Raw genomic sequence first — 14,508 nt, forward strand, 5'->3', positions numbered from 1 at the left:
ATTCGAGCTCCCAACCCTAAATTAGCAATATCAACCTCAAAATAAGAGAAAAAGAAATCTTCAAATGAGATTCTTCAACTTAATATACAAAAATTACTTAGAAGTTTGAGGGATGCAGGACGTCCCAAATCGCCGATCTTCAAGGCTGATCGATGTAGGACGCCCCAAATCGCACTGTGAGCCCTCAATTAGCTCAAATCAGACCTTAATCAAATCACAAAGAGGAAGAGAGGGCCAGCACACTATTTAAAACTACATAAATATTATATTTTATATATAGTACTAAAAGGGTTATGTAATTAACAAATTAAATTTAAAAAATAAGCTCTTTAATTAATTTAAATATAATGTATTTAAATTTTGAAGTCAAAATAGTAATGATTGATTTAAATCAAACAAAGTAAAATATTAAGTATTGAAATCAAAATTTAAAAGATTTACCTAATCAAATAAAAAATTATTATAATTGAAATAAGTTCTATACTTTTTTAATTTTAATTAATTTATTTGGACCAGGTTCTATCTTTCGGCGAACTGAACACCTTGTCTTTTGGCGAACTATTTTAAACTATATAATTATGATATTTGGCGAACTATTTTAAACTACATAAATATTATATTTTATATACAGTACTAAAAGAATTATGTAATTAACAAATTAAATTTAAAAATAAGTTATTTAATTAATTTAAATATAACGAATTTAAATTTTGAAGTCAAAATAGTAATGATTGACTTAAATCATATAAAGCGAAATATTAAGTATTAAAATCAAACCTTAAAAAATTTATCTAATCATATAAAATTTTGTTATAATTGAAATAAGTTCTATACCCTTTTAACTTTAATTCATAAATAAAGTTTAATGGCCTCAATAATTTAGATGTTAATTTTTAATATTTAAGTTGTATGAAATGAAAATAATTCAAAAGAATGCACAAAAGTCAAATCCTAGATCGATACAACAACTGCATCAATTATGAAATCCAAACTATCCACAAAATTAATCCGAATAATATAGATTAATTAAATCCTAGATGGATACATAATAAATATTCAGAATTTAAAAAAAAAAGAAAAAGAAAAATTATAATTAAGGTTTTTCGTTTCCAAAACTTACCTTCTCGATCCATAGACGATCGCGATTCAATTAGCTTCCTCTACCAAAAAAGCCATTCGATTAGCTTCTTCTTCCAAAATCCAAAGAGATCTACCAAAAAAGCCATCCGATTACCTTCTTCTTCCAAAATCCAAAGAGATCGACGTAGAAAGAAACCCTAGACGTGATTCGACATTAAGGATGGAGTTGGAGCTCAGGCGACACTAAAAACGAAATAATTTAGATGTTAATTTTTAATATTTAATATTTAAGTTGTATGAAATGAAAATAATTCAAAATAGTGTACATGAATCAAATCCTGATAGATACAACAACTGTGTCAATTATGAAATCCAAACTATCCGCAAAATTAATCCGAATAATATAGATATAAATTGAATCATAAATAATTGGGATTTAGAAAAAGAAAAAAAATTGTGATTAGGGTTTTGATCCGTTTTCAAAACTTACCCGCTCGATTCGTTCATGATCGCGGTCCAGCTTCCTCTACCGAAAAAGCCATTTGAATAGCTTCTTTTTCCAAAAATCCATAGAGATCGTTTGATTAGCTTTTTCTTCCAAAAAGTCGAAGAGATCGATGTAGAAAGAAACCTAGAAGCAAATCGAGACCGAGGATGAAGATGGAGCTTAGGCAACACGAGAAAAAAAAAAAAAAAAACCTGTAGCTGATCCCCGCAGCGAAGAACGGGACGGGCCCAGCCTTCGCGGAGGGGTTGGCGGCGTCGGGCTCGCCTTTGGTAGCGCGGTAGGCCTCAGGGGGCATCACGCCGTACACAACCGAGACGTTGAACCTGGCCTTCTCCCACACGGCGCCGTCCTAGAGCACCCTGCTGATGCCGGCGCCGCTGCCGGGGTGCGACCACACATCCTCCTTGAACGCGGCGCCACCGTCCGCAGCCTTGAGCGCCGCGCACACCTCGTCTTGGGCCTCGCGGATCATCCGCTCGAACCGCGCGCGCATTGACGTGGCGGCGGCGGGGTCCGCCGTGCGGAGAAAGGTCTTCGGCCGCTCCTCCTCCGGCATCTCATTCTTGATGGCCACCGCCGCGCGGACGGCAACGGGGCCAGCGGAGAGGAAGCGCCGCCACCGATCGGAGGGGCGGCGGCGAGGGAGGGTGCGGAGGGAGAGGAAGGGTTGGGGTTTTAGGGTTTGGAAAGGAGAAGGAAGGGTCGAGAGGAGCGAGGGAAAGGATGGAGAGAGAAGGAGGGGAGGAAAATGGAGGAGGGCGCGGGTCGTTCGCGGATAGAGAAGAGAGGTGGTGGGTGAGGGAGGAGACGGAGAGGGAGGAGGGGAGAAGAGCAGAAGAGCCCGACAGAGAGATCGCGGATGCGGGGTTGGGGGTTTCTCAAGAGAGCGGAGAGAAGAAGAAAAGACGAAGATGCGTGCGGTGGGAAGAGAAAGAGAGAGAATAAACCATCATTAAAAAATATAAAAAATCTAAAAAAAGGAGGGCTTGCCTTGTCATCATTTTTATTGGGGATTCATATAGAGTTGGGTTTCTCGAAAGAGCGGAGAGAAGAAGAAAAGACGAAGAGGCGTGCGGTAGGAAGAGAAAGAGAGAGAATAAATCATCATTAAAAAATCTAAAAAATCTAAAAAATGGAGGGCTTGCCATGTCATCATTTTTATTGGGGTTTCATATAGAGTTATAGATAGTTCCAAAAGGTGAATTCGGCTTTATCGGATTCAAAGCTTTAGGTACGTTGTTTGACAAATATGGTTGGTAATGGTGTAAGGCTAGATTGAAAAGGGATAATAGGATATCAGAAGATGAGAGATAAAAAAAGTGTACCGTTCACACGATTGCGGGGGATCCACGATGGACGAGGAGGGCGGTACACCACGGGTAGAACTTCGACAACGGGAAAGAAGAAGATGAGGTAGTAACTTGGAAGAAAATGAGGGGTAGAATTAGAAGCCAATTTTGTCACGAGGAAGAAGCAACAACGATCAAGTCGAGGAAGAAGACGATCTCGGTGCGAGAAAGAAGCGTCGATGATCTCACAGGAAAGTAGAACACCAAGGATAAGGAGTGAGAGTAGAATTTTCTATTCATCCAAAATTTTTTTCTTAAGGCTTCAAGAACCATATATTTATAGTGTTGAGAGCCCTCCGATAATAAATTATTATCTTTTCGTTTTCAACACTACACGGTCACTCAAGAGTCATGCATAGAAAATGAAGCAATTTTTTAAAATTTCAAATGTCTTTGTTTTGGAGAATTCTAAAAATCTTTTTGTAACGACCCAGTCCACTAGCAATAATAACTCGTTGGCCCCAACCACCGGTCCAAAATGCTTAAGCCCAGTTATTATTACTAGTGTCTAAGTCTCTTATAAAGACAATGACAACCCCATTCCCATCCGATGTGGGACCCCCCATTAAGGCCCTGACGTCCTCGTCAGTCCAATCACACACACAGCCCAAGATCACTATGCAATGTGATACTCGTCTCGGTAGCCCGTCATCCAGATCCTGGCTCAGCTGAGACTCGCTACACATGTCTAGCTGGTGAACCGGCTCTGATACCAAATGTAACGATCCAGCCCACTAACAATAATAACTCGTTGGGCCCAACCACCGGCCCAAAATGCTTAAGCCCAATTATTATTACTAATGTCTAGGTCTCTTATAAAGACAATAACAACCCCATTCCCATCCGATGTGAGACTATTGGAGTGTCACACTTTTTGGGATTATTTTTTTGTTTATTGGAGAAAAGGGTTTGAGTTAGCCAAATCAACTAAAACTAAATGATTTAAGTCCGAATCAAATACGAACCTACAAAATAAAAGAAAATTGCATTCGAAAATAAAACGAGATTTATTTGCTGCATCAATATTCCAAAAGTCTCGGTTGATATGGACCATTAATTATATATGTCTGTTGAACTTCATCACGTTGCTCAACGGGATAATTCCAAATTTGAGGTCGTAATCTAGGATCACGCTCAAAGGGAATGTTATTAGCCTCATTAACTTCTATTCTTGAAGATTTCAAACGACAACTTTGGGAACCCGAAGCCTCATCTCTATAAATAGCTTCTTGTTAATTAGCTTCCGAGTTTTCAATATTTTTTCTGTTAAAAAAAGAATCAAGTGTAGTTGTCTTTCCCATTAAAACAACAGCAATTTAGAGATCTACAAAAATTATATGAAAAAATTAAATATTAAAATCTAATCTACATAAGATAATTGCAAATTATATAAAATTATGTAAAGAGATAAAATCTAAAAATAAATTATAAATACTAATTATTTTACTAACAGTCAGTTCAGAAAATAAAAAATTCTTATTCATAAAGAAGGAATTCATAAAAATTCAAAATTTTGGATCTACTATTGGACTTTATATTCTTAATAATAAATACTAAGAGTCTAAAATCCAATAGATTGCCATTGAAGACCCCAAAAATTTTTAAAAAGTTTTAAAATTAAAATTTAAACATGAATAATGTAACACACTGGACCTTTGCAAATTGCGAGGTTCGAGTGTTTGGTTGTATTTCGAGCTTTTCCACACTTGGTGGAGGGTTGTAGAATGTATTCCGACCTAAAACGTTCGAAAACTGGAATTCTGGACAAGTCCTGAGAGTTTTTACTCTCGGGGACCGGTCCCTGGAATGAGAGACCGGTTCCCCCAGTGAGCAGTATTGAGGCAGCCTGAGGCAACCGGTCCCTGGCGGGCGAGACCGGTTCCCGAACGCGTTCTCGCAGTGAGAGACCGGTTCCGCGCAGAGAGAGACCGGTTCCCGAACGCTGGTTTTTCGGGTTCGCAGCGAGAGACCGGTCCCAGCTGGGGAGAGACCGGTCCCTCTGGGCGAAAACTGCCCAGTTCGGGCTGATGTAATATTGGGTTTTTGAGGGGCCTGGTTGGATTTTGTTACTCTAGATGGGCTTATTAGCCATTTCACTCCCTTCCCTCCTCATTTCTCACCACCCTACACCTTCTAGAGAGAGAAGAAGAAGAAGGAGAAGAAGAAGAAGGAGGAGAAGAAGAAGAGGAGCTAGTTTGAGGGAGCTTGGAGCTCAACCCCTTTCTCTCTTTCCCACCTTGGCAAGGCTTGGAGCTTGCTTGTAGAGCTTAGTGGTGGACCAACTTCAACCCTAGAAGATTTTGAGCTTGGATTGGAGCATCCTAGAGGTATGTGGCAAGGTTCCTCCCTCTAGATCTTAGTTTTGGAGCTTTTTGCTTGTTTTAACCCTAGAATGAGATTTAGGGTTTAATTTTGGGCATTTTTGATCTAGGGCTTTTGGGGCTAAATTGATTGGTTTAGAACCTTCCTAGGGCTTGGATTGGAAGGGTTCTAGCTCTCTTTTGGAGCTTTGGGAGAGATTTCTACTCTTGAGGTAAATTTTGGCCCTTTTTGCTCCTAGGTTAATGTTTGATCTTACGGTTGGTCGTGATGCTCCCGTATCTCTTCACTGACCACTTTTAGGGTATCTTGAGGCTCGTGGACAACTTCGTTCGGCGAATCGAGACCCTACGCGACGGTTCGGTGGGTTTGACCTAGCCACACAATGAGAAATTCTCATGTGTGTTTAATTAAGTGTTGTTAAATGAAAAAGCATGCATATTCTTGTTATACGAATTTATTGTGAATTTTAGAATGCTTAAAAGGCCTACGTTATATATAATGAAATTTTGGACCTCTATGTAGTAGAGAGTAGCTTATTAGGCCATGGTTGCATTTAGCATTCTATATGAGACGCGGTATCCTACTTCTATAGTATAAATGAGTTCGGATTCATGCATGTAAACCTACAATTACTTGTGACATGAAAATTGACAAGATTGTCATTTAGAAGCTATGTGAATTAGAGAGCTAATGTCATCAAGCGGCATTGAGCTCGGGACGCGTGTGAACCTAATGGATAGGGCCATCAAGGGATTTGAAATACATATTGAACATCAGATTGCCTAAGTGTCATCAAAGGGCACTAGGCGTAGCAAAGGTTGAACCTTCACATTGTGACATAAACTAGATCTTTGGGATACTAGTGACTATACCATGTTAGAGACATGAGGATTGGATACTTTAGACTTGGACTTTGCTTGCTTGCCATTTGTGCTCATTCGCACATGCTTGTGAGGGTCGCTCCCTACAAGCCGGCACTCCGGAGTTAGCCTATGCGACCTATGTTCGCTCGTGCGGTATTGAGAAGCCTACGGGGTCGAGTGGGACAGACACATTCCAAGAGTAGGAATGTCGGGCTACCACAGGCACTTAGGCGGCACAAGCTGGACTACCTTTGGTAGGTCCTTGATTGGAAATGGAAATCGATACGGTGTCGAGATTGGTTAATCACTACTAGATAGGTTTAGTAGTTGGATTACATTTATATATTTTTTAGCATAGTGTTGAGACATGTAGTATATTTGATAGTCTCTTGTTGCATTAGAGCATACTTGGTTGCCATGATAGAGCTTATGCATCATGCATTGATAAGGGTTATTGACATTAGACTAGTGCCATTGGACGTAATTGTAAGGATAGAATAGATGTACATTTTGGTTTACATCACGCTTTCTTTCAGCAGTTTATTTACATGCTCCTTATTGCTTATTATTATTATCGTTGCTTACCTTTGTTTTTGGGGCCTAGTGGAGCAGGAGCTGAGGTCAGTAATTGCCCACTGGGAACTATAGCTTATAGTTCTCACGCCCTCTTTTTCTCGATGTTTTCAGAGCCTTCCACTCAGGGCGAGGCTAGGGACCGCGGGAAGGGAGTTGCTTCGAGCTAGCTTCCTTTGAGGACGATTCGCTAGGTGGTCTACCTCTCGTTGTGTTTTATTTTGGAGAGGTTGAGAGTTCTACCAGTGTATTAGAGACCACCGTTTTTGTACTTTTGAGACAGATATTGTACTACTTGTGATTTCTTTATTGTCTAGCTTTACTTGCTCTGATATCATTAGTTGCTAGTTATTTCACCTCGTCATTTGTTCTATTCTTGCTTTTACTTCCGCTTTTATCGTAGACGCCTTATATGTGTAGACATATGGCGGGTCTGGGCATGCCACCGGGAGGGCCTCCGCCGGTCCCGGGGCGTGACAAATAAATTATTATTATTATTATAATTATAATTATTGATTATGATTCAACAATATATGGACAACTCACTCACAACTCAATCATTAATAATCAAGAAGCAAACATTAAACAATTAACAACTCAATACTAAAACGCAATTATCCAAAGAAAATTAGATTGCTAAAATGCTCATATTGAAATAAAGTGTGAAGCAATCCAAAAGAGAGAGAGAGAGAGAGAGAGATTACGAGTCTAATTAGATTTTGCTATTTTTGGGCTCTGCAGTTGAACCGGAGTTACCAGACGAGGCGAGCACCACCGGCGGTCGGCACTCGGCAATCCGGCGAGGGGACAAGCCAGTCCACCAGAGGAGTAGAGGAGGGGGTCGGGGAAAGAGATTGAGAGAGGAGAGTAATTAGGATTTGGGNTCGAGTCTCATATACTTTTACTAGTAAAGCTTTGCCAATCCAAGATCATCGCTTGAAGCCTATTTTCACCTCCGCATTCCTATTGCAGCTCCCACAACAATACCAATTGTTCTTAATGGCAAAGAGACGATCTGCTCTTTAAGAGAGGAGGCGTTACGGGAGACCGATAAAAAGAAATGAGTAAAAGATGAGTGGGGGGGGAGAGAGAGAGAGAGAGAGAGAGAAAGAGAGAGAGATTAAGGGAGATTGCTGTTTACGTGTGCCTGTGGGCGTGTCAGCGTGCGGAGGCGTGCGGGCGGCGGCGTCATGAATGCCTTGCATGGAGAGTGGAGTCTTGGCCCACAAGCCAACAAATTTTTTCAACAAAATTTCATTTTGGCCTCCTAAGTTTGTAATATTTTAATTTTCTTAATAGCTTACTAATGGATCTTCTTGTAATATTAAAAATGTGTGGTGGCCATTGTTGGCCTCCACATGGCTCCGTCCCTGTGTGGACAGCATGCACGTAGATTTCTAACAACGTGCATAAATTATTTTGTTGTTGGTGCTTCTCGCAATTGTTGTTTATATATGAAGGACCTAAGTGCAAATTTTTTTTATAGGAGGATTGTGTTGGCAATTGTAAGGAGGCGGGAGGCCGTCGTGCAATTGTAAGTGCAAATTTTTTATAGGCCGTCGTGCAATTGTTGCAACCCCAAAACCTTATTGGAGAAACTCCAAAATAATTGTTTTGAATTATACTGGAATGCTTCTAATAGCACTAAGTCATTTATGTTATTAGATTTTTGGTCCTTGCATGAAGAGATGTGTGGTTAGAATGATGGTGGTTCTCTAGAGTTGAGTGAGTGGTTAGTTGAATAGTATGACCTAACGAATGGAAATGATGAAATGAGCAAATCTAACGGTAGAAAGTTTGGTAGCGCCAAATGCTTGGTGCTATTAGAAGCACCCCAGCCAGACTCAATTATTTTATACTTTGATACTCCAACTCATATAAAATTTTTATTGTTTATATGAGTTGATTTATTGTTGCAGTCGCTTTGTGTGTCTGAAGACCTTGTGTACACGTCGGATCTAGGCCATTCTGCTCGGGTGCATCCGCATGAGCCTAGGATATGGTAGAAAGTTTGTATGAAACTTATCAAATGTAGAATTATGGCAAAGTATTTGTATACATTTGAAGCTCACTTACATATAAACATTTCTATACATTTCAACTATATTAAATTTTTTTAAATCGCAGTGTTCGTTGTTGATTGTCTCAAATCGAACAAATTTAAATCCAAAGTTTGAAAGGTTGGGTAGCTCAAAATAGTTCATAATTCAAGTAAGTTTTGTATGTTTTTACCAATAAAATAAAATTGTTGGGTCTGTTTCAAAGTTGCCTAGAGTCGAGGGAATTTTCATACATTTTTATCGATGGATTCCGTTAAACTTAAAAGTTGTAATTATTTTTAACATATAAATTATGTTATTTAATAATTAATAATGAATAATTAGTAAAGATATCATATTCGATAAATCAAATTAACTTAGATAAAAATATAAGAGATCATTAATAAATAAAATAAAATAAATTTATCCAAAATAATTAAGAATTTTAAAAAATAAAAATTAAAAGTTTGAAAATTAATTTGACATTAAGTTCACAAACAAAAAATTTATCTCAAAAAATATTTTAATATTTTATTTTTTTGATAATTTTTTAATGTGTATTAAAAATAGTTAAAGGATTAAATCTAATAGTGGAAAACTCGATAGTATCAAGCGCTTGATACTATCGATATTATTCCGGCCTAGTTCTATATATATATTTATATATAGAGAGCTATACTATCGGTAGCACGGAGGCCTCCGTGCTACCAAGTTGTTTTCAATGATACGGCTTTCAAATCAACGATCGGCTTCATTAGACTTGATCTATTGAAAGTATTTGGAAACTAAATTTCATAAATTTTTGGCATCATTTACCTATCAAACGAGTAATCTAAAAATGACCTTCGTGCTACCAAATTATTTTCAATGATGCGGTCTTCAAATCAACGATCGGCTCTATTAGACTTGATCTATACTATTGAAAGTATTTGGAAACTAAATTTCATAAATCTTCGGCATCATTTACCTATCAAACGAGTAGTCTAAAAATGAACGGTTAAAAATAAAAATCTTCTAAAAAATTATGATAAAAGACTTGAATTTAAAATCAGAGGTACTGATCTTACTCTAAATAGTGAAAAAAAAAATTTATAAAAATTTCATCAGATTTGAATTGTTTTACACCGTTAAATTTACAAACGCATCATATCTAGTTTTCAATGATGCGGTTTTCAAATCAACGATCGGCTCCATTAGACTTGATCTATACTATTAAAAGTATTTGGAAACTAAATTTCATAAATTTTCGGCATCATTCACCTATCAAACGAGTAGTCTAAAAATGAACGGCTGAAAATAAAAATCTCCTAAACAATTATGATAAAAGACTTAAATTTAAAATCAGAGATACTGATCTTACTCTAAATAATGAAAAAAAAAATTTATAAAAATTTCATCAGATTTGAATTGTTTTACACCGTTAAATTTACAAACGCATCATATCTACTATTAAAATTGTTATTTTTGAGACCTTTTGATCACTAGCCAAATAATGTCCAAAAATTATGAAATTTAGTTTCCGAATATTCTGAATAGTGTAGATCAAGTCTAACGGAGTCGATCGTCGATTTGAAAGCCACATCATTGAAAACAACCTGATAGCATGGAGGTCTCCGTGGATAGTATACCGGACTAACTCTATATATACAGAGAGAGAGAGAGTCCGGCTGACATACTATCGATAGCATGAGGTATTTGGTGCTATCAAGTTATCTGCTGTCACAGCCCGCGACCACTCGCTTATTTGGCCGAGGTCGCGGCGCCGACAGCGCCGAACGGACAAGGTTTAAAAAAAAAAAATTTGGTTCAAATATAGTCGGCAACCTAGTTCCTCAACATCCTAGATGTTGAGATTTACCCCACATACCCATCGTGCTGAGAATAAAAATATTTTATATTTTATATATTTATTTACAATTTATTAAATCTGATGACCATAATCTATATTTATAATTAAAATATTATAACTCGTAAGTGTATATTTAACATATAATTTTTTATTTTTTTTAATTACGTCGAATTCAATTAAAATATAAACTGCTTTTAATTAACGCTCTTAGTGTTTGTTACTAAAGAATAGAGTAAGTGATTGATGATATCTAATGCTATGGATAATTTTAATAAAGTGATTGATTACCCCCTGATGATACGGATGATTTTAAAAAACTATATGAATAACATGGTAAATTTAAAACTTTAATTAAAATATTGATTTAAAATTTTAATTTAAAATTTTATTGATGGTCGTCGTAGCGCGCCTAGGGAATTGATCATATATATATATATTGATCCGACCTTATGATAATTCTCGTGGTTATTGAACCACGATAATTCAAAAGATGGAAACCTAATTTTTTACACACCAATCCTACTACACCCGGGGATCTTAACTCACCCACCAATCAACTTATCATATTAGATTACCAATTTTACTATTTTCTCCATTTAGATTGCCGTCTACATTGCATGGCTTGAAGATTTTAGTACTTCAGTGCCACATGTATTTATCTACCAAGGCCATTCCAACGCCACCTTACATTGTATGGCCTAAAATTTATCTTTTTACTTTTATTTATTTTTATCATACTCTATGATAAAATAGCCTAAATCTCTTCGCTTTATATCCAACCCTTACTGGACACGACTTTAGCCTCGCTTTTGTCTTCTAAATCTTAAAAGACCCTCTTTGCCCTGTCTATTTAATCGTCTTTTACGTGTCAGAGTCTTTTAATACTTTTAACCACCCCTACGGTCTTTATAAAAATACTCCGATCTAAATTTCAAAGTATGGTAAGACTGTGGGTATCTCTCTCTTTAGCTTAGGCTTTCGATAGACTATTTCTAACGTCAAGCCATGTCAAAAACCACTGGTTTGCCCCAGCTTTGATTTTATAATTTTAAAGAAACCTGAATAATTCATTTTGGCTCGCACGGGCAGTTTAAACTCGCTTTTGCCTGTAGGTCTTCCCGAGGCCGCTTTTTATTTGACGGGCTTCACTTATCACGTATCAACTCCCCGTTTTACCATTTTTCCCAAATTTTGGGGAAAAGAAGAAGAGGAGGGTTGGCTCCGACGGGGTTGGCGTGTGTGTGTGTGTATGCGTTTGTGTGTACGTACCTTCTTTCCTCTCTTTAGAGAAAGAGAGAGATCTAAAAAGGGTTTTACCTACCTCAGCCACCTCTAACTTCGAACCTCCACCTAGCGGGAGCAGGCGAAGTAGAAGAGGTAGCAAACTTCGTTCAAAACTCCATTCGAAAACGATGGGAAATTACCATCTAGAGGTTTCGAAATAAATATTAAGTATCTTTACCTAAATAAGCTTAGGATACTACGATTTATCCACTAACAACGAATTCAATACCTACTTAAATCACTTAAAACGTTATGAACTTTGGATCCCGAGGTTTTATGTTTAAAACGATTCTCTACCCAAACTAGATTTAATTGGGAGGCATTTGGATTAACGATCCATTTGTTTGTGCGACCGCTTCTGCCAAGCCGTTAGGCTGCTCGGCAACGCTTCAATAATTTCTTTGCCTGCAATCCGAAGCAAAGGCGGCCCTCCCGGCTCCGCTGCAGCATTTTAGGACCTTTGCCTAAACTTCGTGGCATCGTCGTTTTGTTTCTGGGAAAAATAGGCCTTGACGTTTCGCTACGCGTCAACCACTCGTTAAAGCTCAAGCTCGGCTTAGCCCGTGGCCCACGGCGCCCTCCGGCTAACGTTCACAGCTGTTCGTTAGCCTTGCGCACAATTCCACTCAACACGAATGGCTTCGCTGATCCAGCGGAAATACAGATTCGTTCAATTCTTAAGCACAACTACGTATATTCACGCTTTATTACGTACTATTATCACATTACGTACTATTAAAACGTACAATTACATTCACGATTCATCTTTACGTATCACTCGTTAAATGTATTACGATCATTACGTACTATTATTACATTTCGTACTATTATCATTATACTACGTTTACGACTCATCCACGTATATTTTACTATACACTCTAATATTTACGTACTTATCGTAACACTCTAATATTTCCCGTACTAATCGTAACACTCTAATATATACGTACACTTGAACCAACTATTGAGGTTTAACGCATCTCTTGTACCGTAACCTTTATTCTTTCGTAACACTCTAATATATACGTACACTTGAACCACCTATTGAGATCTAACGCATCTCTTGTACTGCAACCTTTATTCTTGCACTTTTGGTATCTGATGAGCTACCTGTTGATCCCACAGTTTATCTAGCTCACCGTAGATTGAATCACAATTTCTTGTATCCAGCACTCATCTGGATCTTAGTTTATCTAGCTCACCGTAATTGGATCGCAGTACTTGTATCCAACTGTAACTAAGATCACAACAACTTGGATCCCAATTATTTTTGGATCCATCTCTCCATAATTGGATCAAATTTCTTGTAACCAGTACACTATTCCCGCAATTTGGATCTCAGCCCATCTGGATCCTACCTTTCACGTAACCTGGATCTATCCAGCTATAGTATCCCAAACTCTAATGGGTTCTCCGAACCTTTTATCTAAGGCCTTAGAATCCTAACACTTGAGCTGTCAAGATCTCGTCACCCAACTCACACTGTCCAAGGGGAGGATGACCTGCTTGAAGCTCCTACTCGATAACTGACTTAGCTCCGGCGCCCAGCTCACACCGTCCAAGGGGGAGGGCGGCCGTCTTAGCACGAAGTGATCCCAACTCACACCGTACAAGGGGAAGGGATAGCCCCCAGAACCCGGCGCCCAACTCAAACACCGTATTAGGGGAAGGGTGGCCTTTCTAGGGACTGGTGACCACATGCGTCGAGACCCGCTGGGCAACCCGCTGAACTAATACCTAACTTCCGATTCCACATTCACTCTCCAAGAAGTGGAACTCGGCCTGTCTCGCGCCTGATAGGCGTCGACTAACTGAGTTCTGGCTCAGCCCACCGTATCACACTAATTCCATTCTCGTTGGAATTCTTTCTTAAACGGTTACTCATATCACCCGGGTTCACATTCCACATCTCGTGGTTCACGTTCATGTTTCTTATTTCTCGTTTCTTTCTTTTTCTTTTACTTTCTATTACTTTTCCGATTACGATTCCTTATCGATCATTAACGTCCTTTACTTACCATCGTTTATCGATTTTACATTTCTGTTCGTTTCTCGAAAAACTATCAACGTATAACGTAAAGCACTCCGTACAATAGACAATCAACGTATAATTGTAAAACTATATATAGATATCTACAAAAACCTGATTGTACTAACGTCACGGAGGAACCTGGAAAACCAGCTCGAAAAGGGAACCCACCGACATGGGTGACCACCCTTGATATAAATATATCAAGAGTGGGGGCACAACGAAAACCCCCATGTCCAAGCGTGCACTCGCCGCGCCGCCGCGCTCCTTTCCCGCATCGAGGTATCTATCGCGGGATGGGTCTCTGGTCTCGATCGTCATGGGGCAGCTGCACCGATCCCCATATCTTTTACTTTTCTTTGTTACATAGTTAAACATTTATTTAAACATTATTGATCTAACGTAAACCTATTTTTTTTTTTTCTTACATATTTCTTGACACTACATTTTTAGCACTTACACTTACGCACATTATTGTATCCTACACAAATACAACAAACTATGGAAGGTAATACGTTAGAACTAACTATAGTCAAGGACCAACCTTGTAAGCATAACATAACTAACGCTACGGAACTTGCATGTCCCCTCTGAAACAGGCGTCATGTTCCC

The 14,508-nt window shown here is 38.5% G+C and overlaps 1 pseudogene; it reads right to left on the bottom strand.

The window, feature by feature from the left end:
- On the bottom strand, nucleotides 1,412-14,217 carry LOC109728672 (annotated as a pseudogene).

This window comes from Ananas comosus, linkage group 24 (genome assembly GCF_001540865.1).
Source record: "Ananas comosus cultivar F153 linkage group 24, ASM154086v1, whole genome shotgun sequence".
Classification (NCBI taxonomy): domain Eukaryota; kingdom Viridiplantae; phylum Streptophyta; class Magnoliopsida; order Poales; family Bromeliaceae; genus Ananas; species Ananas comosus.